The 16,215-nt window shown below is 49.3% G+C and overlaps 1 protein-coding gene and 1 long non-coding RNA gene across 2 annotated transcripts in view; both read right to left on the reverse strand.

The window, feature by feature from the left end:
- Positions 1 to 16,215, reverse strand: part of LOC311010291 (protein NLRC3-like) — a 170,408-nt gene that overhangs the window by 86,769 nt on the left and 67,424 nt on the right. The gene's annotated exons all lie outside the window — the stretch shown is intronic.
- Positions 10,092 to 10,797, reverse strand: LOC311010294. The gene is made up of 3 exons (XR_014596762.1): positions 10,689 to 10,797; positions 10,318 to 10,590; positions 10,092 to 10,194 (listed from the first exon to the last, which is right to left on the reverse strand). It is a non-coding gene; the product is annotated as an uncharacterized lncRNA (long non-coding RNA).

Below are 16,215 nucleotides of genomic sequence, written 5' to 3' on the forward strand. Positions count from 1 at the left end.
TTCAACAGGAAATAATACAAACAAGAAATGAATCGCAACCAAAGCAAAGATGGTATTATGCATCAGAAACTACTGACCTGGTCTCCCCAGCACTGAAACGAGCCCCGATCCGGCACGGCTACCCAGCTTAGCGCTCGGTAGGTGCACGGACTCCTAAATAGCTGCAACACCACTGCTACCCCGGAAACAACATTGAAATTCGGGACCGCCCACATTCTCTACGGTGGCCCCAAAGGGTATAACTTTGACCGGCTACAATTCGTCCCCGTTTTCTTTTAGTTGTCGTCCCAACAACTGACTTAGCTAACACCAAGGCCTAAACATGGCTGACGCTGAGCAGCTTGAACCTGGCACCTGGGAGTTCGTAGCCCCACCCCCTATCGTCACTGGTAGATGATGGGGATTGGAATGTCTACCAGCTGTCTCACGGGTAGACCTTCGTACAATCCCTTCGAACTGAAGGGCTGGTGGATTGACGGGAGCGATTGGAATGTCTGTGCCCGCCGGCAGGTCAGAGGGGGCATTCACAACTGGGATTGTTACCAGTACGACGTCTGGACGCACAGTAGATGGCCTCCTGGAGCCAGTTGGGCCAACCACGATGCAGAGTTCACCGTCTTCTTCCTCCGTATTCCTTGGACCATGGCGGGTTCGACTTCCTCTGGGTGGGGAAACAGAACGATCACAAGGTACTGGCTTAAGCATAGCACGATGTACATGGCGTACCTGGGCAAAGTCCTGGTGCGGTGCAACCGCGTAAACACAGCCTCCTGGCTGGGGTGGCCCAACCACCTGGTGGATTGTAGGGGCCCAGGCATCTTGGATTTTGTTCCTCCCCCGGACGGAGTGGTCCCGTAGGTAGACAAGCTGGCCAGCTGGCAACACCTCCCCCTGGGATCGTTGGTCTGCTCTACATTTCCGCTGAGCTGCTGCTGCCATAACCCGTTCATGGGCCACCTCCACCGCCACCTGGAGCCGCCGCTGATGTTCTCGGACCCACTCGCAGACCTCCCCGGCAGCAGGTTCCACCACACGGCCTAGCAGGAAATCTACAGGGAGCTGAGGTTCTCGACCAAACATCAAAAGGAAGGGGGACTCACCAGTAGATTGATGGGGAGTGGTGTTGTAGCTGAACAACAGCTGTGGGAGATGATCTGGCCAGCGGGGTTTCAGCTCAACAGGCAAGGTACGGAGTAAATTATGTAATGTCCGGTTAAAACGCTCACATTGTCCATTACCTTGTGGATGGTAGGGAGTTGAACGGGATTTTTTTATGCCATACATGGCGTTTGTCTTAAAAAGATGCCTGCGGTCCCAGAAAAAGCGGAAATTGTCAATAAAATGCATTGGGCGAGCAAGAGATGCAGTTGAGAGCCATTTGTTGAGCCAGAACAGTCTACTGAATGTCTCCGCTCCTCTCCCGGTCGGGGGCAGAGGGCCACTGATGAAAACCTCAGCATTCACAGAGCTGACTGTTTCAAAGAGTTTGTTGAAATGTTCTCTCAACTCTCTTGATTGTTGTTTTTCAATGTCATTAAATCCAATGTGCAGAATGATATTTTTCACAGTTGGGTGTGCAGCCACAATTTCCAGGATTCTAGTCAGACACCATATCCTTCGGAAAGCAGAGTACTTTGATGTTATTACTGCTTTTCATATCTTTTACAGAAAAGTCACCCACAATCAGATTTTCAGGCCCTGTCGTTAGCTTGCTCTGTGGCTTTAAGTTAGCAGGTCTTACCCTGCTGCGTGGTGGTGGGGGGTTATCCAGGTGTAACCGAGGCGTGGCAAGGAGTTTAACTGAATTGTCGACAACGACACCTTGATGATGTTCTTAATCAAGGACCACTAAGTGTATTCTTAACAATAAATGAACAACCGGGTTCCCCAAATGCATAGGTTCGCCAATGACACGGAGACGTGAGTTTCCCTCAAAACAATAATATTTATTTAACAATGCATGCAGGATAAACAATATAAAACGGGTGTTCTCCATGGAGGTAGATGGCAAGCGGCGACAAACCGTTAACAGGTAGAGAGCTAGTCCGTTAGGCTACTCACCAAGTGTGCACCCCGGCCTATAAAACACACACACACAAACACAGCAACAATAAGAACGGCTCAGAAACGGGTGGTATGATGGCCCCTTGAACTTAGCCCCCTTGTAGCGGGCTAGATGCCCCACTCAGCCCTCCAAGACTCCGGAGGCACCACAAGTTGTTAACAACAAAAATAACACAGGTTAGTGTTTTGAGGGAAATAAAGAAAACGAAACAAAATGAACAAACGTACAAGAAAGGGAAATCAAATGAAAACGACCCAAACAAAGCAGCAGTGGCGAGATCACCACTGCTACCCCGGAAACAACATTGAAATTCGGGACCGCCCACATTCTCTACGGTGGCCCCAAAGGGTATAACTTTGACCGGCTACAATTCGTCCCCGTTTTCTTTTAGTTGTCGTCCCAACAACTGACTTAGCTAACACCAAGGCCTAAACATGGCTGACGCTGAGCAGCTTGAACCTGGCACCTGGGAGTTCGTAGCCCCACCCCCTATCGTCACTGGTAGATGATGGGGATTGGAATGTCTACCAGCTGTCTCACGGGTAGACCTTCGTACAATCCCTTCGAACGGAAGGGCTGGTGGATTGACGGGAGCGATTGGAATGTCTGTGCCCGCCGGCAGGTCAGAGGGGGCATTCACAACTGGGATTGTTACCAGTACGACGTCTGGACGCACAGTAGATGGCCTCCTGGAGCCAGTTGGGCCAACCACGATGCAGAGTTCACCGTCTTCTTCCTCCGTATTCCTTGGACCATGGCGGGTTCGACTTCCTCTGGGTGGGGAAACAGAACGATCACAAGGTACTGGCTTAAGCATAGCACGATGTACATGGCGTACCTGGGCCAAGTCCTTGTGCGGTGCAACCGCGTAAACACAGCCTCCTGGCTGGGGTGGCCCAACCACCTGGTGGATTGTAGGGGCCCAGGCATCTTGGATTTTGTTCCTCCCCCGGACGGAGTGGTCCCGTAGGTAGACAAGCTGGCCAGCTGGCAACACCTCCCCCTGGGATCGTTGGTCTGCTCTACATTTCCGCTGAGCTGCTGCTGCCATAACCCGTTCATGGGCCACCTCCACCGCCACCTGGAGCCGCCGCTGATGTTCTCGGACCCACTCGCAGACCTCCCCGGCAGCAGGTTCCACCACACGGCCTAGCAGGAAATCTACAGGGAGCTGAGGTTCTCGACCAAACATCAAAAGGAAGGGGGACTCACCAGTAGATTGATGGGGAGTGGTGTTGTAGCTGAACAACAGCTGTGGGAGATGATCTGGCCAGCGGGGTTTCTGCTCAACAGGCAAGGTACGGAGTAAATTATGTAATGTCCGGTTAAAACGCTCACATTGTCCATTACCTTGTGGATGGTAGGGAGTTGAACGGGATTTTTTTATGCCATACATGGCACACAGCTGCTGGATGAGGTGACTCTCGAAGTTTCGGCCCTGGTCGGAATGGAGTCTGGCTGGAACTCCATACTTGTAAAACCATTCCCGGACAAGTATTTCTGCCAGCGTTGATGCTCCCTGGTCACGGGTGTGGATGGCCTGTGTAAACTTTGAGAATACATCGGTTAAAACAAGCACTTGTTCCTTACCATCTCTAGCAGGTTCTAAGAGGGTGAAGTCAATGGCCAGGACCTGGTTGGGCTTGGATGCCAATAAATTACCCATAGGGGCCCTTACCCGTGGCTGGGTATCTTTGGAGAGACTGCATCTCTCACACAGTTTGCACCATTGTTTGATAGTCTGCCCCATACCCGGCCAGTAGCACCTCTGCCGGATCAGCTCAGTGGTGCGCTCCGTTCCTTGATGGCCATGGTTGTGGTGTAGTTGGTGGAAGACCTCCTCCCTAAGACACCCGGGAAGTAGCAGCTGGTGGACTTCACTCCCTCCATCCGGCCTTCTGTATACCCGGTACAGCAATCCATCCTCCAAGGTAAGACGATCCCATTGTCTCAATAGACCCAGGGTTTCAGGGGGAAGGCCATGCTTCTCAATGCGTCCTGGCATTCGTTGTTCCTGCCAGAAAGGAAGGAGAGCACCAATGGAGGGATCAGCAGCCTGTAAGGCCATCAAGTCAGCATTTGACCGTTCTGGAAGGGCAGAAATGGCTGCCTGGGTTGCAGTGAGAGCTGGCATCTCTCGTGCAGCTTGCTGTACAGCCAAAGGAAGCAGGGTTCCTGCGTGTGCAGGTAGATCCACTGCAGCAGACGGGTTGGATTGTCTGGACAGGGGGCGTCAGCATTCTGGTTGGTTCGTCCCGGGCGGTAACGGATGGTGTAGTCAAACGCAGCCAACTGGGACACCCAGCGTTGTTCAGTGGCAACCAGCTTGGCGGTTTGTAGGTGGCTTAATGGGTTGTTGTCTGTCCAGACGAAGCACTTCTGGCCCAGCAGATATTCCCGGAATTTTTCGGTCATGGCCCATTTCATCCCCAAGAACTCCATCTTCATAGAACTGTAGTCACTGGCATCCACCTCTAAAATGAAAGGGAGGAGAAAGTTAGCATAGGCTAGCACAGGCGAGGACACAAGCTTTGCTTTAAGGCCCTCAAAACTCTGCTTGCACTGCTCCGTCCATGCCCCTTGCAAGGCAACCCCACGGCTCCGCCGCTTTTTGGTCCCCGTTAGGTCTGCTACCAGCCGATGGAGTGGTGATGCCAGCTTCGCAAATCCTTCTACGAACCGCCTATAATAGCTGGCAAAGCCCAGAAAAGACCTCAGCTCAAGGACGTTGGATGGGGTCGGCCAGTCAGCAACTGCCGCAATTTTCTTTGGATCTGTGGAGACCCCTGTGGAAGAGATGACATGCCCCAGGTACTGTACCTCCTCTTTGAAGAACTGACACTTCTCCAGTTTGGCTTTGAGTCCCTCCCTTTGCAGGCGACACAACACCAGTCCCAACCGGCTAATGTGCTCGTCTACTGTAGAGGAGAAAACAACAATGTCATCCAAATAGAGCAGCAGTGAGCGACAATGTTGATCCCCAAACATCCTCTCCATCAGTCGTTGGAACGTACTAGGGGCATTGCACAATCCAAAGGGCATTCTGTTAAATTCAAAGAGGCCAAATGGGGTACAAAAGGCAGTCTTCTTTTTGTCCTGATCTGTAACCGGGACCTGATGGTAGCCACTTGCCAGATCCATGGTGGAAAACCACTTTGCCCCGGATAGTGCATCTAGGGACTCCTCGATCCGGGGAATTGGGAAGGCATCCTTCCGGGTCTTCCCATTAAGCAGCCTGTAGTCCACACAGAGGCGAAGGCTCCCATCCTTCTTCCTAATCAGGACGATAGGGGAAGCATAGGGACTACAACTCTCCCGGATGACCTGGCCATCTAACAGCTGATTAATATGGGCTTTAACCTCATCGTAATCGGAAGGGGGTATTCGCCGATATCTCTGCCGGATTGGTGCTTCATCCAATAATGGTATGTCATGACTAATTAGGTTTGTACAACCCAGATCATTTACAGAACTTGCAAATACAGATTTGTGTTCGAGCAAAAGTGACCTTACCCTCTCTTGCTCTGTGTCCGGGAGCCCCGACAGGTCCATTCCCTCTATCTGTTCGAGAATGGGGTTATCCTGGCAGACTTGTGAGAAGGCTGTGGCCGATACTGCCACTGGGTCCTTTAACTCCGTAGAGACACCTGCTGGCAGACTGACGATCTTGGCCTGCATTAAAACGCCTAATGGTTGACGGGGTTGCAATGTGACACTAGTCTCTGCTACGTTGACCACTGGGACATAAACGGTGTTATGGCTGACTGTTACCATGGCTGGTGATACCAGCACTCCTTCAGGGAGGGAACTGGCACTATCAAGGGGCTCCAACAATGCTTCCCCAAAGTCTCCACTGACATGTGAAGTGCATGTCGCGGCTACCCACTTCATGGTACCCCCTTGTATGCTAACGGTTCTCCTACCTCGCAGCCTGTAACCACAATGAGGCGGGGTGCTTGACCACAGGGAGATTAAAAAGGGCCAACCCATATTGGCTAAATAATTGATGGTAACCCTCCCTGATAATGTTCATGCCCAACACTCCTGGAACTTCGGGGGAGGATCCTGGCCTGGGAGGTCCTTTACAACCAACACGCCTCGCTGTGGTATCACTTTTCCCAACACCTCAACATCTAGCTCTACGTAGCCTACATACGGTATCTCCAGACCATTTGCAGCCCGAAGTTGCAGCCAGCGACAAGAGCGAGGGGCCACTTGAAAGTGCTGAAGAAAGAAACTTTCCCTGATGGTGGTTACCATTGACCCTGTGTCCAGTAAGCAGTTGACCATTACACCTCCCATGCTTATAGATACCCTAGGACACGAACCCAACATATTAGATGCTTCAGGGTGGGTGATAGCAACTGGGTCATCCGAGCCAATGCAGCCCCCTTCTGCTGTATGACTCTTTACAGCAGCGGGGGGTAGTTTTCCGCCTCATGGGAAGCGGAGGCCGCTGTTGCCCTGGGCTGGTAAACCCTAGGCCGCTGGCCCGGTGAGGCAGCTCTACTGTTATCACACTCTCTGGCATAGTGACCTGGTCTTTTGCAGCGCCTGCATATGACTGGGCCTGGATGGTTAGATTGGGGAGGTCTAGGAGCTGTCTGAAGGGCTAGGAGACCCTGCGTAAGTTGGTTAAGCTGCTCTTGTTGTTTCTGCAACATGTTTTTAAGCTCTGCCATCTCTGCTCTAGCAGGGCTACTAGGGAGCACCTTATCAACATGCTGCATGGCACATAACGCAGGGAGAGAATGGCTCCTACCTCTGTACTCCTCTGGCCGTCCCTCCCGTTCCCAGCGCAGAGCTTCAGCCCTTATTTCTAGGAGTGAATAGTCTGGATGTTGGCGGACAACACGCTTCAACTCCCTGCGAAGGTCTGAAGCACACACATGCTCAACAAACTGGTCACGCAACAGGGTGGCAGAATTAGGGATACCATTTGGGGCACAACGTTCAACCTTTTCCATTAGACAGTACAACGCATGGGAAAACTCTTGTAATGATTCCCCCTCCAGCTGCTTCCTAGAAAAGAAACTTTGTTGAAGAGAGACATACGGTTTAGCACAGCCATACAAGTCCTGGAGAATAGTTAGGATACGTTCTGGGTCTTCCCTATCTGCCCTGGGCCTATACCTGATTTCGTCTTTGGCCTCCCCATCCAAATGATCGTAAATCAAATATGCCTGATCAAGGGGCCTCAGATGTCTAGCTCTTATTGTCGCTCTTACCTCCTCAACCCAATCCTCTACCGGAATCCCTGTGGTTCCCCTAAACAGTGGGCATTTCCTTTCCCTAGGAAAAAAAGCAAACGTTCAGTGGGTAACCAGTTAATGTTACCGACATTACATGGAGGAACTGCGCTGCTGGGACCAGGTGCCGACTGGGAGGAACGGGCCTCTGCCTGTTCCCTCAGTAGCTGCTCCTTGTCAGCCAACAGTTGCTGCACCAAGTCCCTCAGTTCCTGGAGCTCACTGGCCATGGCAACACAAAAGAAAGTCAGTCCAGGCACTTGTGTTGTGATCCACCGTAGTTGGTGGAAAGGTGTCAGCCACGAGGTTCGTAGATCCCACGGAGCGCCAACTGACTTTCGTAGATCCCACGGAGCGCCAACTGCTGCTTTGTTTTTTTTTTGTTTTTTTACTAGGGTCGCTTCAACCACAAAAACAACAACAAAAATATGTACAAAACTACACGTCTCTAAGTCTCATTGAAATCCTGCCGACAACGCCAAAATGTAACCGAGGCGTGGCAAGGAGTTTAACTGAATTGTCGACAACGCCACCTTGATGATGTTCTTAATCAAGGACCACTAAGTGTATTCTAAGCAATAAATGAACAACCGGGTTCCCCAAATGCATAGGTTCGCCAATGAGACGGAGACGTGAGTTTCCCTCAAAACAATAATATTTATTTAACAATGCATGCAGGATAAACAATATAAAACGGGGGTTCTCCATGGAGGTAGATGGCAAGCAGCGACAAACCGCTAACAGGTAGAGAGCTAGTCCGTTAGGGTACTCACCAAGTGTGCACCCCGGCCTATAAAACACACACACACAAACACAGCAACAATAAGAACGGCTCAGAAACGGGTGGTATGATGGCCCCTTGAACTTAGCCCCCTTGTAGCGGGCTGGATACCCCACTCAGCCCTCCCAGACTCCGGAGGCACCACAAGTTGTTAACAACAAAAATAACACAGGTTAGTGTTTTGAGGGAAATAAAGAAAACGAAACAAAATGAACAAACGTACAAGAAAGGGAAATCAAATGAAAACGACCCAAACAAAGCAGCAGTGGCGAGATCTAGGGGAAGGGGCATCAAACAAATGCTTAGCCTCATAAGTAGGCACAGGCAACACTTAAAACCTGGCGATATTACGCCTACCTTGAGTCCCCACCGCCGTACCTCTTACCGCTCCTCTCGCCACACGTCACCCTAAATAACAACACTGTTGGTTATTTCAACAGGAAATAATACAAACAAGAAATGAATCGCAACCAAAGCAAAGATGGTATTATGCATCAGAAACTACTGACCTGGTCTCCCCAGCACTGAAACGAGCCCCGATCCGGCACGGCTACCCAGCTTAGCGCTCGGTAGGTGCACGGACTCCTAAATAGCCGCAACACCACTGCTACCCCGGAAACAACATTGAAATTCGGGACCGCCCACATTCTCTACGGTGGCCCCAAAGGGTATAACTTTGACCGGCTACACAGGCAATCAGAGGGGGATCCATGGTCCTGCAGCAGTGGAGCAAACCTGTTCTTTAGTTGAACAGTTGTTTGCTGGGGAGGTTTCTTGGTAGCTCTCCTCTCCCCAGCTGTCCGCTGCTGTGTCCTACGAGGCAGTAGGGTTGAGGAGGCGCTGTGCCTGGATGGAGATGGTAACGCAGGCCAGCCGGTCAGATCACAGATATCGGGGCGCTGGGTCCTGCCAGTTATCCGTTCTCCCATGTCACAGGGAGATGGTCTTCTCTTTGGCTTCTCACCAAGTGTGTTCCAGGGAGGATTTTTACTGGTCGATTTATTACCGTGTACAGGATCCTCCCGTTTCTTCATAGCTTCATTATTGCTACTTAGCTGGGTTCTGTCATGTTTGCTCCTGTCCACTGTTTTGAGTCAGTGCTAGAGTGGTGTTGTTCCCACAAAGTCCATTCACTTCTACATTTACTTCTAACCGATTCATTTTTGTTTCCAGCAGTAAAATCTTCTGTAGGAGTTTATGGTAATCTTCCGTAGAGAAGGGAGGCATCTTCTGCTAATTACCTTTAGCAGGCTCAGGCTTATCTTGTTTGGTAGGCCTCCTCGCGTAGCGTTGAGGAAGTCGTAAAAATATCTCAAAGAAAATATAATCCCACTGGTTTTGTAAGTATCCAGGAGCTGCTGCTGTTTGTTTCTTGTTGAGGAGAAGCAGATAGCAAAAAATAGCAGAAAATCACAGGCAGGGGTGAGAGCAAAGAGGAAAAGCGTCTGCACTGTAGGAAAGCCGCAGAGTTTAACTAAAAAAAAAATGAAATTCACATTATCACACAGTGTTGGTCTATTGGTTGATAGAGCAGAGTTGATTGTCACAGCAGCAGGAAGGAGGAGCTGCTGGACCTGAAATTTGTCTCCGAAAGAGCTGTATATAAAACTAGAAAATTCCCCCGCCGGGAAATTTTGAGAGGGAGGCAGTGGGCCGCCGCCCGGGGGGGTGGCCAACATCGGATGCCGAGTGGGGTGTGCCTTCAGAGTTGGCTCATGAGCGGACGTGTCAAATGTGGAGTGGATAAAGCGTTGATGATATAGTCCTTACTTCCCGTTCATCAGCTCTGGGGACATCCAAGATGGCCGCCGAGTAGGACGCGTCTTCAGCAAAAGAAACCTGCCGACTACCAATACTGTTTAGAGCAAAGCAATGAACACTAACCTCTGTAATATTACATGCTTCCCCTTCATGTTTCCTCTCTTCATTATTGGTTATTAATTGCATTTCTTGACACATTTCAAATACTTATACAAAGCACTCGTCAAACAAAACGTTCTTTTTCATGTGTTTATTTATCCAACAGTCTATGCCATTTCATGATGCGAGTATGCTCAGGGGTCAGAGGGATGTTTGGCTGCGATGATCTTCCATGATGTCTGCAAACACACAAAAACAGACACGAGTAAGACTGATGGCATTACAGCAGCAAGGATGAAGTCAAGTCAAACTCATCCAGATACAATACAGTCATTGAATACACAATGGTAAATGTGCCTTACATGTCTTGTGCTGGGTGGCTGTCTTAGAGGTTTCTCGAGTCTGTTGTTGTGTCACCGATGTGGGTTTCCCTCAGATATGCAGGCGTACGTGGCAGAGAGTATTGTGGTGTAAACAAAAACAAACAAAGTACAAATTAGTGCAGCACACATTGTTCCATTGGACATTATTACAGTGGTTTGGTGTCACAATGACTCCTTACTTGTCTGCAGGCTTGAAGTGTCTTCATCGGTGTTCCTCTGGAGGTCTTCTTCCTGGGTCTGTTGTTACTCTTCCTAGAACATCAAAAACATTATTTTAATCATTTTTCAAAAGTTTTGTGTAAGCATTTATTCACTCATTCAATGAAGATACACTGGTAAATGTCCCTTACTTGTTCTCTCATGGGGTCGTGTCTCCAATGGACAGAGATCTGCTGCAGGTCTTCTTCATGGTGGGGAGGGTCTTCTTCCTGGGAGTCTTCTTTCTCGTTTTTCTTTCTGCCGCTGGATTTAAAAGACATAAATAAGTTTACATGTTTTAAAGCATTATGTAAACACTTGACCATAACATAAAATGTAATGAAATAGTACTTCCCTTTTTTGTGGTCTTCTGCCTGGGAGTCTTTCTGGATCTTTAATCACATCACAGGATATAAAAGACATGGTTAGTAAATTACATGTTTCAAAGCATCATGTAAACAGTTTGCAAAAAAAAGCTATGAAATAGTACTTCCCTTTTTTGTGGTCTTCTTTCAAGGGAGTCTTCTTTCTGGATCTTTAATGACAGGATATAAAAGACATGGGTAAATTACATGTTTCAAAGCATCATGTAAACACTGCCAAAAAATGTAATGAAATAATACTTCCCTTTTTTGTGGTCTTCTTTCAAGGGAGTCTTCTTTCTGGATCTTTAATGACAGGATATAAAAGATATGGGTCAATTACATGTTTCAAAGAATCATGTTTACAATTTGCCAAAAAATGTAATGAAATAATACTTTCCTTTTTTTTTTTTGGTGTTTTGTGTTTTTTTGCTGGTCCCGTCTGGTCTGCAGTCATCTGGTCCGCTGTCATCTGGTCCGCTGTCATCTGGTCGTCGTCGTCGTCTTCTCAATTACAAGTCAGCTTACTCCCAGTCACTGCTGTTCAGTTTCCTCCCTGACACTGTGCTGCCTACCCTACCACACCTACAATCAATCCCTGTGGATGTTTTGAGATCCCTGTCCTGCCCTGTCCTGTCCTTCTGAGATATTGCTGACCCCCAAAATAAATAAAGAAACAAACTGAAATTCAACTTTATTACAACATTTCCAGCCAACACATACCACTGTAGTGTATTTACAAGAAAAAACAAAAAAAGAATAGCAAACTGAAAAATACAGAAGAGAGAAGAAACAATTATAAGGACGAGAGAGACGACATAGAAGCAGCGATGGGAAAAAGCACCCAGAAATCACAAAATAGACAATGACACAATGTGAGGAGATGGATTGGTAATAGCAGAATGGGTTAGCTGGAGAGGCTATTAGTCAGTCAAAATACAATAAACTGGACTGTGGTAACTGTAATATGTTTGGAGAACACCCGATTGAACACATTTATCAGGATGTGATATATAAATCTGATCAATCAGCGTGTTGTTTTCAGTTGTGGAGTCCGCAATTAACTGAGTGTAACCTCTGGACTGAAACAAATCTCTTATACTTTTCTTTCCTTTAGAAAGCAGATCCTCATTGAAGTCCCCGCAAACAACAATGGGCTGGTGATCCAATATGGCCAAGGAAGTCCAAGAGGTTTTTCAAGTTTTGTAAAAAGGGTTCTAATCTGAATTGTGGGGGTCTGTAGACAGTCGCTAATAGTACTTTGACTGGAGCCTCAATTTTAACGACAACAAACTCCAAGTCATTGACATCTTGCATGTACCTTCGAGGCTCTGCCTGTACCCTCCAGATGGAAAATTGGGGACACAGAGGAGCCTGACAGGTGTGTCTCTGTGAGACACAACACATCTGCTAGTTGGAGTTCGTGATGTGCTTTCAGGTCCACGATGTGAGTTGGAAGCCCTTGCGTGTTGTGATGGACGATCGTCAAAGCATTTGGAGTTTCCTGTAAACACCCGGAACGAGTCAAAAGGGGTCTGACAGTCTGGAAAGTCATACTTTCCAGAGGGGTCTTGATTTTGGGGTCAGCATATATCTTTTTCTCATCAAAGTCCGTGACGGTGAGACCCTGGAGTGAAGTTGTGCGGCTGAGAGCGACATACGCCATTCCTGATTCGAATACACGCTTGAGGCTCACGACCGCCGACGTCATGGTCATGCCTTGCACTTTGTGGGCAGTGCAGGCAAAGGCCAACTTGATGGGAAACTGACGTCGAACAACTCCTCTCTTGCTGTTCAGGTTCTCCTCAGATCTCTCGATGTAGACAGAGTCATCTGAGGGACCCAGCACCTTTTTACGCGATCACTGTCCTGACGTAGGATTGTCCAGCCGCAGTCCAATCAGCTTGGCAACCTTTGGCCCACGATCACTCATCACAATGTTTGAGATGGTACCAAACGTGCCGTTAACCAGACCATCCTCCACGTCGAGATTCCTGGTCACCATGACGCGTACTCCAGGAGCAGCAGTTATGCTGTCAGGCAGATCTCGTTTGTGGCCTCTGATGTTGCGAGGCGCCAACAACATGCAGCCACTCGTGGGGTCTTTCCGGAAGTCTTCGGCTGCAATGTTGATGGCATCCTTGTGGAGGGCGGCTACGGTATCGGCATTGTGACGGTCCACTTCTTTGTTCGTGGCATAGATGTGGAGCCTGTCCACTGGACAATCTGGAGCACAAGCCGCCGTCTGTGTGAGCAACGCTCTGTCTTCATCGCTCAGACGATCGTCCTTTTGCTTCACTCGCAGACGGTTCAGGAGTTCGGCAAAAGCTCGATCGTCCTTCTGTCTCATGATCTCCGTCAGGTCGACCATTGTGAAGTGGTCCTTCCAGAGATCAAACTCATCCTCCTCGTACACACACAGTGGCTTGGCTCTACCGAGGGGCGGCAGCTGGTAAAAGTCACCTACAGCCAGGACAGACATTCCTCCAAATGGCCTCCGGTTTCCTTTGATCTGCTGCAAACGCCAGTGGACGTAGGCAAACAGCTCTTTGGAAATCATTGACACTTCGTCAATGATGAGAATTTCTGCGTTGGACAGTGCCACCCTGAGGTCATCGAGTGCATTTCCGAGACCCTGATACGGTGGCTTCAAGGACCTCGGAAGCTTGAGGATGGAGTGCAACATGCTGCCAGAGATGTTGAATGCCGCTGTGCCAGTGAAGGCGGTTAGCAGCACAGCAGGCCGGGACATGTCGCCCTGGTCCCGGAATATTGCCAGCTGACGCAGAATCCTCGACGCTTCCTGGTGAACGCACTTGATGACGTGGGACTTGCCGCAGCCAGCTCCACCCGACAGATAAAAATAAAACGGCTCCACCGTTCCAGCGCCGCATCAATCTTTTTGCCTCGTCCTTCGTATCGTTTCTGGTTGCCATCCACGATGCGTTGGACGTCCATACCCCACTTCTTGCCACACTTGTAAAACTGTTCGTATGTGGGGTATGTTACATCCGTCAGGTCGCCATCAGATCTGTGCGGGAGATAGAGTTTTAGAAGTCTCCTGAAAAACTTCTCAGGGGTCTTCTTCTCCGAGAAGCGCATGTATCTGATGACGGCTGGCTTGCCTTTAGTCCTCTTCTGAATGTAGCCCATGTCATTTCTCAGGGGAATGGCATTCTTACCTTCTACCTGCACGCCGTAAACTACCCTAAACTCAGACGCAAACTCGGCCAAGCACATCCCTTCAAACTCTCGACCGAGAGGTCTGTTGAGGTACTTTTCAGGGATCCCTGACATCCACACCTCCTCCGAATCCGGTGACATTTGCCGAAGCCTGCCCATGGGATGACTCATCTTCAGACCGTCCTCATCGGTCTGAAGGAACACGACGGAACGCGAGCACTTCTTCAACGGTAAACTGCACGTACGAGCCACAGCTTCTTGTGCGCTGACCTCTCTGTTTTTAGCGTAGGCCTGCCTCATCTCGTCGCGCTTGTTTACCATTGACTTCTTGACGTCTTTGATGACCGCGTTGAGGAATTCAGTCATCTCGTGCTCAGGTTTGGAAACATAGGACATCATGTACATTATGCAACTGTAGTCGTCCACAACGTACTGGATGTCCATGTTGGCGTTCCATGCTCGGAGCAGGTTCGGATTGTAACCGTTGACCCAGCACTCGTTTGGATCGCGCTTCAGCATGACTACACTGCCGCTCGTCAGATCTTGGACGTAGCCGAGGTATTCTTCGTGTGTCAGCTTGCAGTGGCGGAGCAGGTCTGCCAAGCTGCTGAATGAGGCGCTTGGATCCATGCGAGCATCCCTAACAGGCTTCAGCTTCTCCTTTGCTTCCCTCTGCATCCTGGCGAATTCCCGTTTCATTCTCTTCAGCTCTTCTTCGGGATTCTGTGATTGGCCTTGTGCAGTGTCAACAATGGCAATGAGAGTTTCGCTCATGGGCAGTTTAGGAAAGCCAAATCTACAGGAAACGTTGCCTTTTTTGCACGACTTTGAGTGTTTCCTGCTGTGCAACTGAACTTCCGACACAATTTTGTGGAGTTCTGGGTCTGCCTCGGGGTCAGGCATCTTGCACGAAACGTGACGATCTATGAATTTGATGACGGTGGAGTCGAGGTGTTCTTCAAATTTGGGGGCATCCTTGATCCAAACCAGCATGTGAATGTGCGGGCTTCCTCTGGCTTGAAACTCAACACGGTAAAAGTAATCTTCTACTTCACCGATGGGCTGTGCTGGTGAGAGGATGAGGTTCGACATCAGAGCATCTACTCTTTTTTCAAACATGCGCATAACCGTAATGGGGTTACTGCGCAAAATTTCACATTTGGCATTCCAATCCAGCTCTGAAAAGTCTCCTCGTTCTCCCTGCTGAGCTTTAATGACCTCAATGAATTCAGGCCATCTCATCTCAGCAGCGGAGAACGTGAGAAAAAAGGTTGGGGTGCCAATCTGTCTCACCATGGCGTGGACATCTCTCAGGGCTTTGTTCCAATAAGCTGGTGTGCCTCTAAGGGGTTGCATAAATCGCGTGGCGTCTTGGTTCATAATTAGTCCCTCAACCTCATCCCTATCCTGGAGCATAACATTGCTAATTCGACGCCCGTCTGCAGTTTTGGACTTTCCTTTGCGCATTTGTATGGACATGCTGTTGCTGGCCATGTGTGTCTCCGTTTACAAAATGCGCGAATCGTATGTCTGCAGCGAATAATCTACTATTGAAATACAAGCTGGGAGACAGAGAAATGTCTCTGGCCTCGTCCAGCGTGTTTTCTCCTGTTGGAAATTGCACAGGAAAGGCCATGGCTTCTAGTTTCGGTATGGTGAAGAATCCCACAGGTGTGTTACCTTGGGCAGGTGCAACGCTGAAGATTCCATCGCCATACGAAAGGATTTCCTGTGCAATGTCCGGTGGCTGCATGCAGGTGTCCAGAGCCAGACCAGGCCTCAGCTCCTCCTTTTCCTCCACCGCCTCCTTGGGCTGCTGGCTTTGCCCAGCTGTGGACTGGCCTGGCTCGTTTTGGCTGCTGAACACCTCTTCTAAGTCTAGGTCTAACATTTGGGGTTGCTCATCTACATCATCTACAAGGTCAAAACTCACATCCTCATCAACAGACACATCCGCATACTCCGAATGACACTCTTTGAGTTTAGCCAGAGAAGCTAACACATTCTTCATGCTGACGGTGTAAAAGTAAATACCACTGCTGGCTTCCAGAGTTGGGTGCTCTGATGAGGCCACATCTGATGTCGGGCATGTGGACATCGTACATATTTGTGCCTGTCTGTGCCTGTTTTGACA

Source organism: Eutrigla gurnardus, assembly GCF_963514095.1.
Source record: "Eutrigla gurnardus genome assembly, contig: SCAFFOLD_57, whole genome shotgun sequence".
Lineage (NCBI taxonomy): Eukaryota > Metazoa > Chordata > Actinopteri > Perciformes > Triglidae > Eutrigla > Eutrigla gurnardus.